At 46.3% G+C, this 16,288-nt stretch overlaps 1 protein-coding gene and 1 long non-coding RNA gene across 3 annotated transcripts in view; one reads left to right on the top strand and one right to left on the bottom strand.

Annotated features, from left to right (window-relative positions):
• Window positions 1-16,288, bottom strand: part of LOC311233494 (glutamate receptor 1-like) — a gene marked incomplete at both ends in the record, with an annotated part of 411,656 nt that overhangs the window by 139,194 nt on the left and 256,174 nt on the right. The gene's annotated exons all lie outside the window — the stretch shown is intronic.
• Window positions 2,813-15,242, top strand: LOC311233704. 2 transcript variants are annotated; one of them, XR_014620030.1, is made up of 3 exons: window positions 2,813-2,835; window positions 14,852-14,989; window positions 15,084-15,242. It is a non-coding gene; the product is annotated as an uncharacterized lncRNA (long non-coding RNA). The 2 variants fall into 2 exon arrangements; XR_014620031.1 differs by lacking the exon at window positions 2,813-2,835 and adding an exon at window positions 14,057-14,191.

Below are 16,288 nucleotides of genomic sequence, written 5' to 3'. Positions count from 1 at the left end.
AATTCAGGGGTTGGGGATACTGATAATTTTCTGTCTAGTTTTGCAATACTTTCCATGAGCTGTTCCTGTTTTTGTTTTCTTAGTTTGTTTTGTCTTGCAGAGTAGGATATAATCTCTCCTCTAACTACCGCCTTTAAGGTCTCCCAGAGTATGGATGGGGATATGCTGTCATGGTTATTGGTTATAAGGAATTCGTCAATCACCTTGGATATTGTTTGGCAGAATCCATCATCACTTAACAATGTGCAGTCCAACCTCCAAGGGGGGCGTGATTTTTGTAGGAGTGAGAATGCGATGTCAAGTAGTAATGGGGCGTGATCCGATATCACTATAGTTGAGTATTCTGTATTATTGACAGCCGGAATGAAATATTTATCAATATAGAAGTAATCAATTCTAGAGAATGTTTTATGGACCTGAGAGTAGAAAGAAAAGTGTTTTTTACTCGGATAAAAAAAACGCCATGGGTCCACACATCCTATTTGGGTCACAAATGATGTAATTGATTTAGCCATTTTAGAGGGAGAGACATTCTTTGGATTAGATTTGTCTAGCCGTGGGTCTATTGCACAGTTGAGGTCGCCCCCCAAAATCAAATGGTGAGAGTTCAAATCAGGTAAACATGCTATTACTTTTCCCATGAATGCTGCATCATCCCAATTGGGTGCATATAGATTAACTAGCACTACCATGACATTATTAAGGGATCCTGAAACTATAATAAACCTGCCCTGGGGGTCTGCTGTAACCTTAGTTGGTCTGAACTGTACTGTTTTATGTATTAAAATAGCTGTACCCCTTGCTTTACTACTGAAATTGGAATGGAAGGTTTGTCCAACCCAAGAGGCTTTCAACCTATGATGATCCTTTGTGGTCAGATGGGATTATTGCAGGAAAGCTATTTCGGTTTTAAGCTGTTTTAGGTGGGAGAATATTCTACCTCTCTTGACTTGGCCATTAATGCCTTTGACGTTCCAAGAGACAAATCTTAGACTTGCTCCTCTCTTATTCAATGCATTAGCCATATTCAGATATCAGGGTATGTGATGAAGTAGCATAGGATCTTGTTGAAAGGAGGCGAGGAGAGAGGACAAAACTAACACAGACAAAACTAACTTGTAGGATCTAACACCCAATTTCCCTGACACCCAATCACTCCTTGCGGAGAACATATACACATACTTACACCTCCCTAAGCTTGTCCAAAGGACTAGAACTAGCAGCAGGGTTCCAATTACTGTGTCACTTCCGTATGACATAATCACTAACATTCTTGAGCAAACTAGGCTCCTGTCTTATTCACATTTATGTCCATTTAATTATATTAAAATAGACCATATGAAAGCCAACAATATCAGCACCCCTGGGTAGGGAAACAGGTCAAACAGGGTCAAATGAATAGCCTATGGCAGCCCTATTGGTTCTACACATCTCCCCTAGCCACAAACCCTAACACAGAGAGGAGATCCAGTACAAGAATCTAGTTCGTTGGTTGACTTTTTTTTATTACATTGGATGCCATTTTGTCACAGGAAAGATTTGCCTCTAGGATGGAACCTAGGTATGTAATTTCATCTTTCCTTGTGACAATATTGTCACCCACTGTAACAGAGAAGCCGTCGGCCTTGCTGAGTTTGTTATTTGAACAGAAGAGAATGGACTCTGTTTTACCCAGGTGTAATGATAGTTTGTTGTCAGCGAGCCAGGTGCAGATTTTGCCTAGTTCCGAGCTGAGGGTTTTTTCAACCTGTAACTTGTTCTTGTCAGAGACCAGCAGGGCTTTTGGAAGAGCCCATTAGCGCTGATGAAATTTAACAGGCTTTAACTATGATGCAGAGTGGGAAAAGCCCAGGCCCAGATGGGTTCCCTGTGGAATTCTTAAAAAAATATTCCACCCAGTTATGTCCCATTATGGCTTCAATGTTTGAGGAATCATTTCAATCCCGCTCGCTCCCTCCGACTCTCTACCAAGCCTCAATATCCCTGCTCTTAAAAAAAGATAAGGACCCGAAAGACTGTGGCTCATATTGTCCTATTTCTCTCCTCAACAATGAAGCAAAGATCTTGGCAAAGGTACTCGCTCGACGACTGGAATCTGTTATACCAAGTATTATCCATCCAGATCAGTCTGGTTTTGTGAAGGATATAATGGCTTTTTTCAACCTGCGGCGCCTTATGAATATAATTTACTCCCCCACCGAGTCTCCCGTTGCAGAAGTCGTTGTTGCGCTAGACGCAGAGAAGGCCTTTGACCGGGTTGAATGGGACTACTTATTCTATACTTTGCAGAAATTCGGTTTTGGCGAGAAATTTGTGTCCTGGGTCAAACTTTTATACTCCTCTCCAGTGGCATCAGTTAGAACAAACGATGTGACTTCGGAATATTTCCCCCTACAGTTACAGCATTGCAAATTGAGGTCCCTCCTACCGCCGTTTCAACGCCCTCTGCCGCCCGTTAACGGCTCTCGTCAAATGGTTTTATTAGGGTGGGTGCGGTTTCTGTTTTGTGCCGCCAGGAGGCGCAAAGTCAAAGTCAAGTTGGAATTATATCCTTCCTTCGAGACAACCGAACTTGCTATGCCTCCTAAATGTGAATCGGAAATACAAAAATACCGGCTACAGCAAAGACCTATGGCTATTCCAAATGGCACGTAAACCCCATTGTTTTAGTGGTTTGTCCACTAATGTCCATTATTGAGGACCAAGTACGTGCCCTTAATCGGCAGCGTGTGCCGGGAACAGTGCAGGAGTGGACGACCAAATCGACCAGGGTAAATACTGGCTGGTGTTCGGGTCACCGGAGACGCTTGTGGGGAATGAACGTTGGATTAAGTGGTAAGTCAAATGATCTGATCTTCACTGTTTTATCTGCCGCTTACGTGACGTGACAGGGGCTACTGTTTCATATGATCTAACGAGTGGTGGTCACTGCTGTTTTCAAGTCCAATTGATCGTCAAATGCGAGGGGAGCACACAAACAAGAACAACTCCGTTATAATCCCATACAAAGAGCAAATTGACTGGCTTAATGCACAAAGAAAACAACACATTTCGAGTAGTCTTCCCTTGTACACATACTGTAAACAGTACTGTATATTCTCGAAGTCAACTTCCTTTGACTGGGTAGAGCAGACGGGAGAGTCGACCAAAGCAGACCCTGGTCCCCCAAGTCAAATTCTACATATGTCTGCTCTACCCATTTCATAACAGGTGAGAATAAGGAACACATATTTATATAGTAAATTAAGTTGTATTGGCTGTGAGGCTGTAAACAGCAGATGTTAGCTGCTAGCTGATTGATTGATTAGCTAGCAGTCTCTGCTAGCTACTTCCCCATAATAGTCCATTCTCAGTGTAGCCTACATGCCTTTTTCATTTTTATATGTTACTAGTATACTATTTATCAATCACATTCAGTGTTGTTGTCCTTGCTCTAAGGACTTGTTATTGAATAGTCGTATTGCTTGTAATATACATGTCATATGTATATACTCTCTGTCAGGATCTATGGGGTAACAGTACTGTATATTTGCATATCATATTATGTCACAAATGTAACAGTACTATATACCTGTATGTCATGTATGTCCCTATGCCATAAATGTCATGATGTCATGTATGTTGAGTATGTCACAAATGTCACTATGAATTGAAAATGGGGGACCCTGATGTAAACAAGACGAAAGTCTCTCTGGTCTGCATCCCCTTAACAATTGTGTGTATTGAGCCGTACTGTATTGTATCCATTCTGCAATCTGTTAATAACGTTTTCATTCATTCATTCATTCATTCATTCATTCATTCATTCATTCATTCATTCATTCATTCATTCATTCAGGTGCAAAGGTCAACGACCAAACACACCCAGACTACATTCCATCTGTATTCCCTTCAACATCACAGTCTACACCATCTACGTCAACGAACATCAGTCGCCATGAGCGGCGTGCAAAAGCAGACCCTGGTCCCCCAAGTCAAATTCTACGTATGTCTGCTCTACCCATTTCATAACAGGTGAGAATAAGGAACACATATTTATATAGTAAATTAAGTTGTATTGGCTGTGAGGCTGTAAACAGCAGATGTTAGCTGCTAGCTGATTGATTGATTAGCTAGCAGTCTCTGCTAGCTACTTCCCCATAATAGTCCATTCTCAGTGTAGCCTACATGCCTTTTTCATTTTTATATGTTACTAGTATACTATTTATCAATCACATTCAGTGTTGTTGTCCTTGCTCTAAGGACTTGTTATTGAATAGTCGTATTGCTTGTAATATACATGTCATATGTATATACTCTCTGTCAGGATCTATGGGGTAACAGTACTGTATATTTGCATATCATATTATGTTACGAAGGATCAGATTAAACCGAATATATATATTTATTTATGGATATATATTGAATAGTATTTGTATGTCATTTGATATCCCTTGTATATTCCTTGTACATATGCACGGAATATCCCTTTAGCCTATAATAGTTCATTCTCTTATTGGACAAAGGACCAGGCGCCAGGGGACCAGCCCCTGGCGTCAAGTTCAAAGGTACCGACGAGACATGTCCGTACTAGCCCCGGCTCCGCTCAGGGATACGGCTACCGAAATGAGAGTGGCACTATTTGTTCACCGTGCATATAAATATGGCGCAAGTAAATGTAGAAGTCCCTTACCCTTCTTCCCAACTTAGTAACAGAACGTGAAGCCTCACCCACGATACGACGTGCGGTGAAGTATGGCCTGTTTGGCCTTAGAATAGCATTGAGACCGCGTGCGAATTAATAACTGAATTGTCAGAGTTTGGCACTGTACCGTCGAGTGCGACGTATTTCTATCAAGTAATAGTAGTCTATCGTGTATGGTGCATCGTGCGGTTAGAGTTCTAAAGTGACCAGCATCTCCAACGCTTCCTCGTGTTATCTAGAGTCTTATCCAGGTTGGGCCGACCACATGGCGCTTTCATCCGAGGAGATCTAGGCGAGGACCGAGGGACATGTACACTGGATTACCTACCCGACGACTGCTGAGCCCTATGCGGCTGGAATATATATTTGCTTTGGTACTGTGATTTGTGGAGCGGATAATCGCCGACGCCTGTGAGTGTTGGATTTACCCCCGAGAGGAGTCAAGTTGAGTCGGCGCTCAGAGAGACTGAGGTCGCCTAGCTTCTTCTTCATTGTGGAGCTACAGCCTACAAGAGAACCAAGGTGTATTCATCTGCGGATCAAGAGTCTATTGCACTGTCTTCTGTACTTGAAGTCTCCATAGATATCGTTGACCAGACGGTCTACTACCGACGGCTCTCCTACCCCCCCTACCGGCTTACAACCGGGAGGACCCCCTCCAGAATATCCCGCTATATCATTAAGTGTACCATAGATATAATTCCCTAAGAGCCAGGTTGTATACTTGCTTCCTGCGTAACCAGAGATTGGACATTCAGTGTTGATTTGCCTACGAGTACTCATTTGCCTTACAAGTGCATTCAAATGATAAATGTAAGATAAATATTCTATGTACCTTTTGCTCCATTAAATATTTGATTATTACCTTTGACTGGAACCGATTTCATTGTGGAAAGTGTTCATCATATTTAGATATCGTGTACTGTATGGCCAGTAGTTAAAGTACATAAAGCGGTAGTGGTTTAATGATACCATACTTATCAATACAGTCAGGGAATTGTACCCCTCAGTTACAATTGGTCCTTCGAGCCGGATGGTAATTAGTAGGGATGTCCGATATTATCGACCGACCGATATTATCGGCCGATATCGGCAGTAAAATGTGATATCGGAAAATATCGGTATCGGTTTAAAAAAAATTTTAAACAATAACAATATTGCATACAGTGAAATTATTAGTTACCTGAAATTATTCCGTTTTTTTTGGGGGGAAACCCTGCATATATCGGTATCGGTTGATATCGGTTGATATCGGTATCGGAAATTAAGAGTTGGACAATATCGGAATATCGGTATCGGTAAAAAAGCCAATATCGAGCATCCCTAGTAATTAGTGTAATATTAATATAGTGGTATTAATATTGAAATGGCCTATGATGAACACTCCACGAAACGGTCCTCCTAAAGTAGAACGCCCGCAGCGTAGACGGCAGCCACCTCAGTACTTAGAGGATTACGCTGCCAGTATACTACCTAGCCTTCTACAAACGGTAAACGCGGTAGAAGTAGAAAGTAAAATTATGTCCGACCCTATCAACCAGGATACCCCGACCACAGAGGCCCTAGTGGGTTCTAATGTAACTGACCAAGCTCACGGTGGGGACCAGGAGGGAACTGACACGACTTTACCCCCCGCCAAGACCGAAGAAGTAGTCCCCGGAGAGCTCCGGGAGGAAGACAACCCTCCAGAGATGGAACTCTGCACGGAACAAGATGAGGAGAGCGCCGAGGAGATAGAGCTCCAAGACTCCCCGCAGGAGAACGCATCCCCAACGAGTACTGCCAGGAGCGGATCACCTCAACCAGCGTCTTCCCCCAGCGAGGCGGACAAGATGCTGGCACAGGCGTTCCTCGCCAGCCTAGCAGCCTCCACAGAGCGCGATCGGCTCCAAGCACAGACGCTTAGTGAGCGCGAACATTCTTCCATGGAAAGAGAACGCATTCAAGTGCAGCAACGGAGCGACGAAGAGCGTATACGTCTGGAGATGAGACGCCTTCAGACGGAAGAGAATATGGTAAGAGACCACGCCGAAGCCCAGCGCGCCGCCGCCGAAGCCCAGCGCGCCGCTGCCGGTGCCCAAAGAGAAGCAGAGCGCGACATCGCTCTCACCAAGCGCGAAGCCGAGCGCGACCGATTACAAGCGCAGCTAATGGAGCAGCTGATCGCCAGGGCAACACCCCCTCCCTCCACAAGGGGTTCCAGGGCCTCGTCAAGACACGGGTCAAGGGCACCCTCCCCTAACCGATCAAGCGACCCTGAACTCGACCACCAGAGAGAGCCTATACCCCCCTCCGAACCCCTTCCCCGACCGGTCCCAGTGAGACCCAGCTACAAGGAAGGAACGGCGTACACCGCAGAGAGGCTAAATAGACGACTACAGGATCTAGATGACCTGACAGAGGAAGAAGAGGGAGAGGAGGAGAGTCAAGCCCGACAGCAGCACAGTACTCCACAGGACCAGGAGGTCCAGTACAGCCCAGGCTATACCCCCGCGGCTCTGCGCTACAGACCCCCGACTCTATTCACGGGTGAGCATGACGCACGACCAGTCCCGAGGAATAGCACCTGGACCAGCGGGCCATGGTACCCTGCCGGTACCAGCCCACCGAGAGGCGTAAGAGGAGACTCGCCTAGGAGGCCTCTCTTCCAACGCTCACCGATGTGCCAGCCATCCACGGCGTCATACATTGGCACACCGACGTTTCCAGACTTCACCCATGAGAACCGAGCACAGTACACGGAGCTACGGATGTGCTTAGAGACAATGATGGTGGAGGTAGCTGATGAACGCCACAAGTATGCTATCCTATTGAAGCACCTGAAAGTGCCCAGAGCGCACAACATAGCGCTAGCTTATGCCACCTCTACGACCCCATACACCGCGGCTCTAGCAGCACTAGACCAAAGATACGGACGTATATGGGATTACGTAATACAAGAGATAAGGCATATTGACCGCCTACCCCCAGCAACAGACAATCGCTCACTAGACGACCTGTCTATCAAAGTACAATCCCTGGTAGGGATGCTGGGGGCGCAACGAGAAAAGGGTATGCACGAACTATACGCAAACTCGAATGTCGAGAGGATTTTAGAGAAGCTGCCGCCCGCCCGACAGGAGCGCTTCAGGCGGCAAAGAGACCACCGTGATCCTAACGGTCCCGAGCCATCCCTCCTAGACCTAGCCGACTTCCTGGCGAGAGAAGTCAGCAGCCTACGGTTGGATACGTTCGTGCGGAGCACGCCAAGCTCCAGAGAGGGACCTAGGAGAGCAAACGATGGCCGAAGATTGGTGACTGTCATGCACCAATCAGAATCAGTACCGAGCAGCAAGAACCACAGTACCCCCCCGATGAAAGAGAAGTGGAAGATGGTGTGCCCGTACTGCGAAAAGGAACACTGGTTGTCACAATGTGACCTGTTCAAGAAGATGACCGCTGAAGAAGTGAGTCACTGGATAAAGTCCAACAGGCGCTGTTACCGATGTGCGCGCAGTCACATGGCAGCCGAGTGCCGCCTAAAGAAGAGGTGTAGTCGGTGTGACGGAGCCCACCTAGATGTCCTACACGACAGTAACAGAAGAAAGCCTGCACCATCCAGCAGCACAAAGGCAAGTGTTATGTACATTGACCCCGCTAGCAGCGGGGGCGCCCAGGTGCTCTTAAAGGTGGTCCGCGTAACACTGAGTTACCAAGATAAGGTCATGGACACTTACGCCGTCCTTGATGACGGGTCAGAGAAGACCCTTCTCCTCGCGTCCGCTGCGGCCCAGCTGGGGCTGCGGGGGAGCGAAAACCAGATGACGATTCGGACAATAAGAAGAGATCTAAAGACGATAAAGGGCAAGAATGTCTCCTTCACTATCGCAGCAAGCGGGCAGCCAGAGAGACGGTATAGGATTACTAATGCTTTCACCAGCCAAGAAATAGGACTATCGCAGTACACCTACCCCATCGCCAAGCTGATGGATAAATATGTGCACCTGCGTCAACTACCTATCCCGCTCATAGACGGTGCCACCCCGACCCTGCTGATAGGCTCCGACCATGCAGACCTCATAGTCCCGATAGACCGGGTCCATACAGGACCCAGAGGTTGTCCTGCAGCAGTCGAGACCCGCCTAGGATGGACATTACAAGGCCCCCTCGCCAAGTCTCTTAACCGAACAGCAGCCACTAGCTGCCTCCACTCCAGAGTGACAGAAGAAGACACCACTCTCCTGCAGCATGTTGAGAGGCTATGGACACTAGAGACAATGCCCTTTAAGAACGAAAAGAAAGACATTCGTTCTAAGGAAGATATTTACGCTATAGCCCTCCTCGAGCAAGGGACAAAGAGAGTCACAGTCAACGGAGTGATGAGATACGCAACTCCACTCCTGAGGCGAGAGGGAATGCCCACCTTTCACGCCACAAAAGAAGCGACGGAGCGGTATCTATTGAACACAGAGCGGCGCCTAGCCAAAGACCCCGCTCAAGAGACTGTGTACCGCGCTGAGATTAACAAGCTAATCACAGCAGGACACATAAAGAAAATTGACATTAAAGAGGCCGATCAGACGACCGAATCATGGTACGTGCCGCACCACAAGGTCCACCACAACGGCAAGGATCGTATTGTGTTTAACTGCAGCTACCAGATCGGATCACAAAATCTGAATAAAGAGCTCTTGCCCGGCCCAACACTCGGCCCCTCTCTACTAGGCGTGCTACTACGCTTCCGCCAGGACAAGGTGGCTATCAGCGGCGACATCAAAGGGATGTTCCTGCAGGTGAGACTAGTGGAGGAGGACAAGCCCCTGCTGCGGTTCCTATGGAGAGAGAGGATCGGAGATGAGCACCCAGCCATCTATCAATGGGAAGTCCTCCCTTTCGGAACCACATGCAGCCCATGCTGTGCTACGTTTGCACTACAAAAACACGTCGCAGAGGACCCAGCAGCAGATGAAGAGGTCCGACAAAGTGTGACAAATAGTTTCTACGTGGACAACTGTTTACAAAGCGTCTCGACGCCAGAAGAAGCCGAGGCTCTTCTACTCAAGCTCCGCGCCTCCCTGATCAAAGGCGGCTTTGATCTCAGGCAGTGGGCCAGCAGCGACCCGCAAGTATTGCGCAGCCTCTCCCCCGAGGACAAGGCAGCGAGCAGCGAGACCTGGATGGCGACCATCCCAGGAGAAGCCCAAGAAATGACACTAGGACTAGTCTGGCGCTTCAAAACAGACTCGCTCCATTATAGACACAAACCCCTGACCAAGGAGCAGGGAAGGTCGACGGCAATACCGACCACCAGACGGAGTGTATACAGAACACTCGCCAGACAATATGACCCGTTGGGATGTATTCTACCTTACACCACCAGGGAAAAGATGATTGTAAGAGCGCTATGGGACAAGGACCAGGGCTGGGACGATCCCATACCCGAACACCTTGCATCCACATGGAGAGAGTGGGAGACGGAACTCCGCTCACTCCCAGGTGTTAACATACGCCGCAGCTACTTCCCACCCACAGTGAGGCCAGAGACATGCAAGATGGACCTGCACGTATTCAGCGACGCCTCCGAAGTAGCCTACGGTTCGGTGGCCTACTTGCGTGCCCGAGAGGAGGGAGGAGAAATACATACTGCTTTCATCCTGGCTCGCTCAAGAATAGCCCCACGAAAGCAACAATCTATCCCGCGTCTAGAGCTCTGCGCAGCCCTAGCAGGAGCGCAGCTCGCCACGTTAATCCAACGTGAACTCACCATCCCGGTGCAAAGAACAATCTTGTGGTCAGACTCCACGACAGTACTCACATGGATCCGGTCTGATTCGTGCAGATACAAGGTCTTCGTGGGAGTCAGAGTCACCGAGATTCAAGAGTTAACAGAAGTAGCGAGCTGGAGGTATGTGGACACCAAACACAACCCAGCTGACGTCATCACCCGGGGAATGTCCCTGGATGACCTCACCCGTCACAACCTCTACAGTGACGGACCAGAGTTTCTCAAGCTCCCCGAAGAAGAGTGGCCTACACCCACCCCACGGGAGGCGAGTAAAGAGGAGGCCGAAAACAAGAAACCTATGTTCTGTGGATTGAACACACTCGTCTCCACAGACCCCGACATAGACGATTGCCTCACCCTACAGAGTGCGCAGCTAAAGACATTTCTGTGGCACCACCCAGAGGTTCAGCCCACGACTGACATTTCAGCAGCTGACTACGAAGAAGCAGAACTTCTTCTACTACAACGAGCCCAGAGAGACTCGTTCCCCGATGAGCTAGACTGTCTACAGGGAGCAAAGCCCGTCCCATCAGACAGCAGACTGCTCCACCTAGCCCCCGAGAGCGACGCCCATAGTCTCATCAGAGTGGGTGGTCGTCTGCGGAGAGCCCCAGACTTACCGGATGACGTCAAGTACCCGATAGTCTTGAACAGCCGACACAAGGTCACAGAGCTGATCATAAAGAAATACGACGAGGATGTGCACCACGCAGGGGCAGAGAGAGTCTTCGCGGAGATCAGACGTCGTTATTGGATACTGCAAGGGAGAGAAGCAGTGCGGTGCTTCCAGCGAACCTGTCTAGACTGTCGTAAGTGGCGAGCCCAGCCCAGTATACCCCGGATGGCTGACCTACCTCCCTGTCGCCTCCGACTCGGCGACAAGCCTTTTCACTCCACCGGTATGGACTGTTTCGGCCCGCTGTATATAAAGAAAGGAAGAGGAACCGAGAAGCGGTGGGGTATTGTATTCAAATGCATGACCACCAGAGCGATACATATCGAACTCCTTCCAACCATGAGCACAGACTCATTCCTTATGGCCTTCCGAAGATTCACATCACGGAAAGGAAAACCGTCTACATTATTGTCTGATCACGGGACAAACTTCAAAGGCGGAGAAAGAGAGCTGAGAGAGAGCTTCCAAGCTATGGGCCCAGAACTTAAGACCCACCTCGCTCCATCCCAGATTGACTTCCAGTTTAATCCCCCGAACGCACCTCACTTCGGTGGAACTTGGGAACGAGAAGTACGTTCTATAAAGACAGCCCTGTACGCCGTGCTTGGGGCCCAGACCGTGGCGGAAGAAGTCTTAATGACAGTCCTCACGGAGATCGAGGGAGTATTGAACTCAAAGCCCCTCGGTTACGTCTCAAGTGATGTAGCAGATGTCGACCCAGTCACCCCCAACACACTCTTGATGGGGCGGCTGGACCCCGCGCTACCCCAGACAATGTACAGGCCTGAAGAAGCGAACGGCCGAAGAATGTGGAGGTACAGTCAAGTATTGGCTGACAAGTTTTGGAACAGCTTCCTACTCCACTACCTACCGTCTCTACAGACCCGCCAGAAATGGGTGAAAGAGAGAGACAATTTGACAGAAGGAACAGTCGTCATGATTATCGACCAGTCACTACCCTGAGCTATGTGGCCGGCTGGCCGCGTAAGCAAAGTGATCACCGGTGCCGATGGAAAGGTCCGAGCAGCTGAAGTGCTCGTCCAAGGGCGGACCTACACCCGACCCGTGGCGAGGCTAATAGAACTGCCAAGGCTCCCCGATACTATCGATGACGACCATGACCCCATGACTTTGTGAACTGACTGACCCTCACAGCGGACATTGAGTAGTGGACAGTGCGGTTTAATCTGTCTCTGCTTAGCTAATTAGGTGGGACTAATTAGGGGGCGGCTGTTACGAAGGATCAGATTAAACCGAATATATATATTTATTTATGGATATATATTGAATAGTATTTGTATGTCATTTGATATCCCTTGTATATTCCTTGTACATATGCACGGAATATCCCTTTAGCCTACTATAGCCCATAATAGTTCATTCTCTTATTGGACAAAGGACCAGGCGCCAGGGGACCAGCCCCTGGCGTCAAGTTCAAAGGTACCGACGAGACATGTCCGTACTAGCCCCGGCTCCGCTCAGGGATACGGCTACCGAAATGAGAGTGGCACTATTTGTTCACCGTGCATATAAATATGGCGCAAGTAAATGTAGAAGTCCCTTACCCTTCTTCCCAACTTAGTAACAGAACGTGAAGCCTCACCCACGATACGACGTGCGGTGAAGTATGGCCTGTTTGGCCTTAGAATAGCATTGAGACCGCGTGCGAATTAATAACTGAATTGTCAGAGTTTGGCACTGTACCGTCGAGTGCGACGTATTTCTATCAAGTAATAGTAGTCTATCGTGTATGGTGCATCGTGCGGTTAGAGTTCTAAAGTGACCAGCATCTCCAACGCTTCCTCGTGTTATCTAGAGTCTTATCCAGGTTGGGCCGACCACATGGCGCTTTCATCCGAGGAGATCTAGGCGAGGACCGAGGGACATGTACACTGGATTACCTACCCGACGACTGCTGAGCCCTATGCGGCTGGAATATATATTTGCTTTGGTACTGTGATTTGTGGAGCGGATAATCGCCGACGCCTGTGAGTGTTGGATTTACCCCCGAGAGGAGTCAAGTTGAGTCGGCGCTCAGAGAGACTGAGGTCGCCTAGCTTCTTCTTCATTGTGGAGCTACAGCCTACAAGAGAACCAAGGTGTATTCATCTGCGGATCAAGAGTCTATTGCACTGTCTTCTGTACTTGAAGTCTCCATAGATATCGTTGACCAGACGGTCTACTACCGACGGCTCTCCTACCTCCCCTACCGGCTTACAACCGGGAGGACCCCCTCCAGAATATCCCGCTATATCATTAAGTGTACCATAGATATAATTCCCTAAGAGCCAGGTTGTATACTTGCTTCCTGCGTAACCAGAGATTGGACATTCAGTGTTGATTTGCCTACGAGTACTCATTTGCCTTACAAGTGCATTCAAATGATAAATGTAAGATAAATATTCTATGTACCTTTTGCTCCATTAAATATTTGATTATTACCTTTGACTGGAACCGATTTCATTGTGGAAAGTGTTCATCATATTTAGATATCGTGTACTGTATGGCCAGTAGTTAAAGTACATAAAGCGGTAGTGGTTTAATGATACCATACTTATCAATACAGTCAGGGAATTGTACCCCTCAGTTACATATTATGTCACAAATGTAACAGTACTATATACCTGTATGTCATGTATGTCCCTATGCCATAAATGTCATGATGTCATGTATGTTGAGTATGTCACAAATGTCACTATGAATTGAAAATGGGGGACCCTGATGTAAACAAGACGAAAGTCTCTCTGGTCTGCATCCCCTTAACAATTGTGTGTATTGAGCCGTACTGTATTGTATCCATTCTGCAATCTGTTAATAACGTTTTCATTCATTCATTCATTCATTCATTCATTCATTCATTCATTCATTCATTCATTCATTCATTCATTCAGGTGCAAAGGTCAACGACCAAACACACCCAGACTACATTCCATCTGTATTCCCTTCAACATCACAGTCTACACCATCTACGTCAACGAACATCAGTCGCCATGAGCGGCGTGCAAAAGCAGACCCTGGTCCCCCAAGTCAAATTCTACGTATGTCTGCTCTACCCATTTCATAACAGGTGAGAATAAGGAACACATATTTATATAGTAAATTAAGTTGTATTGGCTGTGAGGCTGTAAACAGCAGATGTTAGCTGCTAGCTGATTGATTGATTAGCTAGCAGTCTCTGCTAGCTACTTCCCCATAATAGTCCATTCTCAGTGTAGCCTACATGCCTTTTTCATTTTTATATGTTACTAGTATACTATTTATCAATCACATTCAGTGTTGTTGTCCTTGCTCTAAGGACTTGTTATTGAATAGTCGTATTGCTTGTAATATACATGTCATATGTATATACTCTCTGTCAGGATCTATGGGGTAACAGTACTGTATATTTGCATATCATATTATGTCACAAATGTAACAGTACTATATACCTGTATGTCATGTATGTCCCTATGCCATAAATGTCATGATGTCATGTATGTTGAGTATGTCACAAATGTCACTATGAATTGAAAATGGGGGACCCTGATGTAAACAAGACGAAAGTCTCTCTGGTCTGCATCCCCTTAACAATTGTGTGTATTGAGCCGTACTGTATTGTATCCATTCTGCAATCTGTTAATAACGTTTTCATTCATTCATTCATTCATTCATTCATTCATTCATTCATTCATTCATTCATTCATTCATTCATTCATTCATTCATTCATTCATTCATTCATTCATTCAGGTGCAAAGGTCAATGACCAAACACACCCAGACTACATTCCATCTGTATTCCCTTCAACATCACAGTCTACACCATCTACGTCAACGAACATCAGTCGCCATGAGCGGCGTGCAAAAAGGAACTCCTCTTCATACCATCGTAAGTGATATCATCTAGTTTTCAGTTATGTGCCAAAATCAATGGGTTCCTAAATTGCAGTTTCTTATTAGTATGGTTTTTATTTCATTTAAAGTGACTCCCCACAAGAGGACTAAACGTTGCAGCCAAGACATCCAAGTTGAGGCAGCAGCCCAAGTTGAGGAAGCAGCCACACCTCCCATCACTGAGCAGTCTCTGTTTGACGAGATGCAGTCTCTCAGAGAGGAGAGGGATGCAGCCAAGGAGGATGGTGACCAACAGAGAACCAAGGTCGAGTCGGACAGCAACAACACCAAATGCAAAATGATGACAGGTGTTACCTGGCCAGTGCTTCAGAACTTGTTTTCTTACTGTCACACTGAGAAGACAAGGAGCACCATAATCTCACCCATAGATCAGCTATTTATCACCCTTGTCAAACTGCGTCACGACATGTCCTTTGACCTCATTTCCCACATCAGAGGTGTGTCAAAGGCAACAGTCATCAAAGTGTTCTGGACCTGGATAGACCTGATGTACGTCAAGCTTGACTTCTTGATTAAATGGCAGTGCAGGGACCAAATATTCTCAACCATCCCCCCCAGTATTCAAAACAAAGTTTCCCCGTCTCACATTACAGTTCTACTTTTGTTTTGATGTGAAAAGTGATGCTGCATAAGATGACTGCACTTAGCACTGACTGAGAAAGTACACATTACAGTTCTACTTTATAAAATGCTAATTGTAAATATGTTTGTCAATGTCAATGTTTGTCAACCACATACCAGGGGCACAACAACTATAGCAAACATCATTTTGAAAGAATAACCTTGCTTTATTGTTCAAATATACAAATAAGAATGAAATGTTCTGTTCTTCTATTGCAGTTTTATCTGTGAGTGCTATTTCAGCATGCACAACAATGCAAGTAAAGAAAATGCAAAACTAACTTCTGCTATTGCTTTTTTTTAGATACAAAAATACAAAAAATGTATTGTCACATTAACTTTCTGTGACTGAGTGCTATTTCACAACAATGCATGTAAAAAATTGTTATTTTTTTTAGATACAAAAATACAAAAGTGCTATTTCAAGTTTAAACATGCATAACATATGCATAACAGCAGCATTGGCAGGCCTACAATTTCAACATGCACAACAATGCATGTAAAAAATGCTTATTTTTTTATATACAAAAATACAAAAGTGCTATTTCAAGTTTCAACATGCACAACAATGTGTAGCAGGTATATAAAATATACTAATGTTGTATTCCACAAAGATCCCTCCCTAACGTTTTATTTTAATTGTTTATTATTA

Source organism: Notolepis coatsorum (assembly GCF_963971535.1).
Source record: "Notolepis coatsorum genome assembly, chromosome: 8".
NCBI lineage: Eukaryota > Metazoa > Chordata > Actinopteri > Aulopiformes > Paralepididae > Notolepis > Notolepis coatsorum.
This window is presented reverse-complemented; position numbering and strand designations above follow the sequence as displayed.